The sequence below is a fragment of the Meleagris gallopavo genome, chromosome 13, assembly GCF_000146605.3.
Source record: "Meleagris gallopavo isolate NT-WF06-2002-E0010 breed Aviagen turkey brand Nicholas breeding stock chromosome 13, Turkey_5.1, whole genome shotgun sequence".
Lineage (NCBI taxonomy): Eukaryota > Metazoa > Chordata > Aves > Galliformes > Phasianidae > Meleagris > Meleagris gallopavo.
The window spans coordinates 18753858-18761063 of record NC_015023.2 but is presented as its reverse complement, the minus strand read 5'-3'; positions in this window follow the sequence as shown (position 1 = coordinate 18761063).

Genomic DNA, 7206 nt, shown 5'->3' with positions numbered 1-7206 from the left:
GCTGGCCTCCATCCTGCTCCCCGGAAGGGCAGTGGGTTATTTTGGCGACAGAGATCAGATGAAGCCAGTGCCTGTCCCCAGCTGCTCGCTGGCGCCGGGGGCCACAGCATCCCGCCCCATTCCAGCCGTGGCTGTCGGCTCCAGCTTTGTTTTCTCCGTATAACAATATGATGGGTTAGGGTCAAGCTGTGGATTCATCACTTGTTGGAAGACTTTGCAGAACAATAAAGGTGTCTGGCTTTATATCTGCTCGTATTTTATCCGCGCTGCGGCCTTTCCCCAGCGCCGGCCGGGATTTACGGTGGGGGATATTTTAACGTGTCGAGGCGAGATGGGAAAGCCGAGGCCGCCCGCGCCTCCCAGCTCTCCCTCCCTACGCCTTTGCATTCAGTGCCTGTGCGCTGAAATATTTACCTTCCAGCTCCTCTGACAGTTCAAGCCGTCTCGTGAAGCAAAGGTTATTGAACTGCGAATGTTATGACATTACATTTTTGTGTCTGCACTTTCAAGATGCGTGATGCAGCCTGAATGATAAGTGATCTCGGGGTTAAGGGTGGGCTTTTTTTTTTTTTTTTTTTCTTTTCCCCTCCTTTCCCTCCTTTCTGCTTTCCTCCCCAGCTCGGTGCGGACTCTTGGCTCTGCTGGGACTTGATAACGCTCCCTTTTATTGCCCTGCCTTTGCATTCCGTGCGTTCGGGGCTGGGGTTGTGGGGAGGGTTTGGGGCCAGCGATGGGACAGCTGTGTTGCTGCACAGTGCTGGGCTCTTCCCAGGAAGGCATGAAGCCTTCGGTGTACCCTTATTGGGGTGTCCCTTCTTTGCTTTGGGCCACACGTGAGGTGCGAGAGGCGATGCACAGCGCTCACCTGTGCCCATCTTGCATCTCCAGTTTGGGGGGCCACCATGTGACCCAGGGGGCATTTGAACATGGGGACAAGTGACAGTGGGGATGGCCTATCCTATACACACTAGAGGGCAGCAACAAACTGGAGCAGCACTGCAGGGCCAGGCTGCAATCGCTCCAAGGGATATTTGGGGGTTGGGGTCGGGATTTGTCCCCGTGCAGCAGGCAGGCAGGCAGTGATGGCTTTGCAGGCAGTTTCACCCAACCGGAGGTTCCGAAATGCAATCAAGCAACATGATGAGAGCCAAATGCTCACCACAGCAGCCCTAAGCCAATCTGACCCGTGGTGTAATATCGTTCTGGGAGCAAATTAATTAAGTTATTCCATAAATTTGGCTGCGCTCGCTGTTGGTGAATCACATCTGCCCATGCCTCCCAGGCTCCCCTTGGCATCGCCCTGCAGCACCCTGGGATGGATCACAGCCCCACATCGCCCCGAGGTGTGGGGTCGGGGTCGGCAGTGCTAACAGGATCCAGCTGTGCCGGCGGAGAAAAAGAGGTCAGGGCCCGGGAAATTAAATGTTCATAAATGTAGGCCCAAGCGCTTAAAAAGTAGGGCAGTGCCATTAAATCTCATTAAAGTTTAATACCTATCAGTGCCACTTCAGGCAGCCCTTGGACATTGCTTTAATTTGATGGGTGTTAAGGGAGAATTATCAAATAATTGTGCTGGCTGGGGACTTGCTTTTATCATGTTACATGGAAAGCTCTCCCGGCTTTGTGCCGCACATCAAAACAGCACGGGGAGGTATTGTTCTGGGGGGGAGGGAGGGTGTATCGGGGGGGGGTCCTGACTGCTGGGGGGGGATGAGGGATGGGAGTGATGTTGGCTGGGGGGTGGCACAGGGCTTGAGCTGCCCCTGATGGCAGCAGGAGCAGGGCACCGGTGTCCCCGAGGGTGGCGTGGGGATGGTGACCATCCTGCCGTTGCCATAGGTCTTCCCATTGGCCCCACATCCTGTGACAGCACAGCAGACGTTGCTAATTACTGCTGATCTTTGGAGGGGCTGGAAGGTGGGTGGAGTTGCAGTTGGAACACGCAGAGCATGGTGGGGTTGGGGATGCGGGCGCAGCGCCGTGCAGAGGCGCGCACAGGACCATGCATTTTTGACAGGGTGCACCCAGGGTTATTTTTATTTCCTTCTATTTTTTTCACCCCTTCCGGCCATAAAAGTCCTCCAATTGATGAAGAATTAGTGCCAGGCTGTTAGTCCTGGGTTTTATGAGATAACCAGGGTGCAAGGTGCTGCCGTGTAAACGCCGGGGCCGGGGGAGCGCGGGGAAGGGGAGAGCTGAGCTGCTGCCATGAATTATTCAGCAGTGCCTGATTTCACATTATTCTCACTGATACTTTTACAACCTGTCAGTAAATAAAAAGATTCTACATTATTTATAGAAATGGACCCGAATTGGTTAGGGGAATTTACTGTTGCTATTATTAGGGACTGCTCAGCACCACGTTAATGAGAGCTGGGATATGGCAAACGGTGCTTTCCGTTGGCGTGTCCCCGTGCCCAGCTCTTCTACCTGCCTGGAGGTGTGGTGTGGGGTCTTTATGGCGTTGGGCTGCTTGGGGACATCGTGCTGGGGACATCTCCTTGCTGGGGTCACGTGCTTTATTGGTGGGGGGCATCTTGTTGGGAACATCTACTTGCTGGGAGCATCTGCTGCGTTGGTTGGGAAGTCGCCTCGTTGGGGACGTCTCCCTTAACGGCTGGGGATGTCTCCTTGCTGGGGACATCTCCCCTGTTGGTTGGGGACATCCTGCCCTGCCTGACTCAGCACACAGGTGGGGTTGCTAGGAGGTGCCCAGGGCACCATTGGACACAGTTGTGCAGCTGAGCCTGGTGGGGCTGAGCGAGGCGAAGCCGAAACTCAAGAACTTAATGGTTTGTTTCCACTGTCCTAAGGTGCTTGCTACAAGCCTGCCGGTGACAGTTTTATTGGCAGGCAGGCCATGCTAGAAGGATTGTAGGCTATTTACAGTGTTGAGGCCATGACTTTGTGAGCAGACAGTTAACATAAATTCACATGATGGATCAGTTATCACTTCATTGAACTTGTGGCGGATCCATTGAAGGCTGTGCAGTAACATACTGTTTCCTGGCTCTGCACAGCGCTGGGATACATTAAATACACTTTATTTATAGCTTACCATTGCTGCACTGTGGGCAGGAGAATGCAGCTTTTGCAACTATCATCTAATTTTATGATGAGCATTAAAGCAAGGCCTATAATTTGCACCTTTTTATTCATTAGACACTGGTGCAGCCATAAGTCAAGAATGCCCAGGGATTTAGATGCAGATCCAGAAGATAAACTATTGACAAGCCAGATGTATTTTTACATTAGTGTGCCTTTACAATAGTTTATGTTGAGAGTGGAATATAAATTGCATTATTAAATACGAACCACTCTTGTAACCACTGCTTTGCCTGCTTATTTGAAGGAAGGATGGGATTCAGCTCCGCAGAGTGCAGGGCTCAGCGTTGGATGGGTGGATTTTATTTGCTTTATTTTCGCCCTGGATGTGCTGGAGCAGCACGAGCTGTGTGCCTGGAGCTCTCTGTGCCTTTAACCTCCATTTCCCCACTCCTCTTTGTGCCCTCCTGGATTTCGGAAGCGCCAGGCACCGGGGCTTTGCTCTGCCACCCATAGCTGTCCCCAGGGGCCAATGGGCAGCAATGGCCACGTGGCACCGACCTCTCCCTCCCAGAGCACCAGGCAGCCCTGGCCAGCAGCGAGTTAAATCCTTTTGTTTCCGAGGGAATACAGTTTATATTATGAGCATGAATAAAAGATGGTTGTGCTAGGGGTAGCTGTCAGTATCTTTGCTGTGTATAAAGGCTTCTACTGTAGCTTGACAGTAAAAGACTGTGTTTGGGGACTGATGTGGTTTCTCAAAGGAGCTAAATAAATAAGGGACGCTTATTTTTACACCAGTAAAGGCTGCTGGAAATTTAAAGCCCTGTTTATCTCTCTGAAATCGTGGTGTTTATTGTTATCTCATGTAGGGGGAATTTGCATGTTCGCTAATAATTAACCAAACCCGGCGCTTCTCCCTCCTGTACGTGCCACAGCCCTGCTGCTATCTGCAGGGAGGGAACACTGGCAAATCGAAGGCAAATATTGAACAAGCCTGGGCTGGGCACGGTGTTCCCAGTACCCCATCCCGCTGCACGTCGCCCTATATGGGTCCATGGGGCCGTGCATGTACGGATGAGACATCCCCATCGCTCCCCATACTGGCGCAGCATTTCCCTGGGAGCAAGCATCAGCTCCTGGGCACAAAAAGGCTCCGAAGCAGCGGGGCAGAGCACCTGCCCCTTTGTGCCCACAGCTAACAGGCATCCTGTCCTGGTCTCCGCACCACCAGATGCTGCCGCTCCGTGTCACACCGTCATCTCGCTAGCGGAGTGTAACGGGGAGAGCAGTCGGTGCCTTTGTTTCTAGTGCTCTTCACACAGCTGTCACTTCCAGTGATCAGTAGAAAAATCATCACCCCACAGGATCATACATATGGAACGGTGTCTGTGCGGAATATTTATTGTAACATGTGTTGGGGCCGCGCTGGTCACGAGCCCTGGGTCTGGCTCGCCCTGCGACAGTCCCTGCAAGGATGCTGTCATCTCTCGGGTCTGCCTGCTGGGACCACACGTTGTCCCCAAGGCGGCGTGTCCCCATCACACGCTTCGTGAACAGACCTGGCAGTGCATTGGGGCTGCAGGGACTCAGGGCTAATTGTGCTCAGCTGCTCGTGGGGCTGTGCAGCGTATTCTGCCTGTCCCCTGGCTTCTTGTTCCCATAGGATGTTCCCAGTCCTGGTTGTAGCTGAGATGCTGCTGTGCGCAGCCCCAGCTCTCCCAGTTGAACCTCGGGGACAAGCAGCCCCTTGTTGGGTCACCTGTGGAGTGGCTTTTTGGGTCTCCAAATTGGGCCGTGGCAAGGAGGGTGAAGACACCAAGGCGTTCTGAAGAGAGGCAGGTCCCCAAGCTGAGCTTCAGTGGGGACTGGGACAGGGATGGGGATGGGGAGGGGGAAATCTTCCGTCTCTGGAGCTGTCAGCTCAGCACCTTTCATGTGTGATGGGTAAACAACGCGGAGCGCCCGCCTGGGAAGGCTGTTGGATCCCTGCTGGTGCTAAAGCAGCGTCTGGCAGGGACAGGGAACGTGCCGTCGCCTGCGTGAAGCACCGCGAACGTGACGCCCTGCTGGGGCTCACTGCTGCCTGCTTCAGCAATGGGAGACAGCGGGGCAAGACCGGAGCCTTCGTGCACTCAGAGACATTCCCAGTGGGGACGTTCAGCTCCCCCAAATTGTCCTGTGGGGCTGCAGCATCTCTCAGCAGCGTGGGTTCTTGCTGCTAACAGTACCAAAATGCACAGCCTGTTCCCGTGTCCCCATTCCTCCCTCCCCGTCACCCCATAGCTTGCAGGGCCCCATGCCCCATGGCTGTGGGTTTCCTCTGGCCGGGCACAGCGTGGGGATGCACAGATGCTGTGCAGGCAGCACGGGGGTCACCGGGTCCCCTGAGCACATGGCTGGGGGAAGGTGTCACAGGCGCCTTTTGGCACCCGCTGCCACACGAGCGCGCTCCTCTGACAGCTTTATCAAGCCTCCAGACTTCCCAATTCCATTGTTCCTGACATCTGTTTCGGTAAGTGATTAATTGCAATTAGTGAACAGTTTGAAAGCCCGTGGAAGAATATTCAGCAGAAAACTCGTCAAGATTAATGAGTGGTGGCAGTTGTCAGAAGGGCTGCTGCCTTGCCGTGATGCGCGGCGTGGAGGTGCAGGAGGATGGGAGAGCCCCCTCCCTCCTCGCACCCTGTCCCCCCGTCCCCTCCTCCCAGAGAATAACACAGGATGATTTTTCATCCGAATGCATGAATTATCCGCTAATGTGCTATTAATAAAGCACTGTGGAGTTTCACCGAGATTAGGTCCTAAATCATGCAGAATGAATTTTAATGAGTCCAAAAGACACCGGCATTAGGCGCTCTCAGAGACCTGGAGAAAATACGGGGGCTCACCCCGGGGCCGAAATCCCTGGGGATGGGCTGGGGTGGGTGGCGGAAGAGGGCTGGGAGCTGTCACCTGGCCCTTTGCTCCAGGGGCATCGGGGTGTGCCGTGCCGTGCCGTGCCGTGCTGCGTGCGTGCATGAGTGCGCGCAGCGGAGCCGGTTGCCTTTGTGCGGCACTGTGAGGCGGCTGCTTTGCAGGGAATTAGCTCGTTGGGCTGTGACTCAGAGCAGAGAGCTCTCTAAATAGCACTGCCTCAGTCAGCGTGAGGGCTGCTGCTCCTCGTGGGAGCGGTGACGGGCATCCGGGGACAGAGCGTGTCCTGCTCAGCCGGCTGCACAGGGTGGCCGTGGTTTGGGGACCCAATGTCCTCCACCTCGCTGTCCCAAATTCCTGCAGGAGATGGAGGAGTTTTGCTCCTGCAGTGAGTTTCCCAGCCCTTTGCAATGTGCTTTTGCGTTCGGTTTTGCTTTGCCCGTCCTGGTGCAAAGGTGCAGTGGCCCCAGGGTGGCCGGTGGTGGCACACTGGTGGTCCTGGGGGCAGGTAGAGCTGCAGGGCTGGGAGGGAGGGTGCGACATCTGCTTTGCAAACTGCTTTTAACAGCGAGGTCAGAGCAGCTCAGCACCCTGAAACAGATGGCTGCGGCACGCTCCGGGTTACCTCACCCATGAAGTTCCCCATTAACAGGCCATAACCAGAGGGGTGTGATGTGGGGAGCATCCGTCACCCCCTGCCTTGCTGCGCTTGTCCCCAAAGAGCGCAAAGCAGCAGGGACAGGCTCCCTGCCCTCCCTTTTCCCATTGCAGTGCCATTGCCCACGCGGACCGCAGGCTTTGCACAGCCTCTCTGACCCCAGCACAGGCACCGGGGCTTGTTTATTGCATGGCTTTTCCCATGGTTCCATCCCGACAAACAACCACGAGGCTGCACAGGGCGTCCACTTCCCCGCCCGCCAGCCTGGCCCTGTCACCTCCCGGTGATTTATTGCTCTTTTGGGCACGGGGTGGCAGGGGTCGGGAGGTCTCGCCGTCAGCCGCCCTTTGTTGGTGTCCGGCACAATGACCCGGCACAGGCTGTGTGCTCGGCACGCCGGGTAATTACCGTGCTGGGGAGAATGAGGGTCAGGGAGGCAGAGCTGTTCCGTGACCCGCCGGCGGCGAGGCCCTGTGAGGCTGGGTCTCGTCCTTCCCCTGGCACCATCTGCTCGCAGGCGGCCGCTGTGAGCGAGCGGCGGGACTGAGGCTCCGGCGGCGACGCAGCGCTCAGACGGACGGACAGAT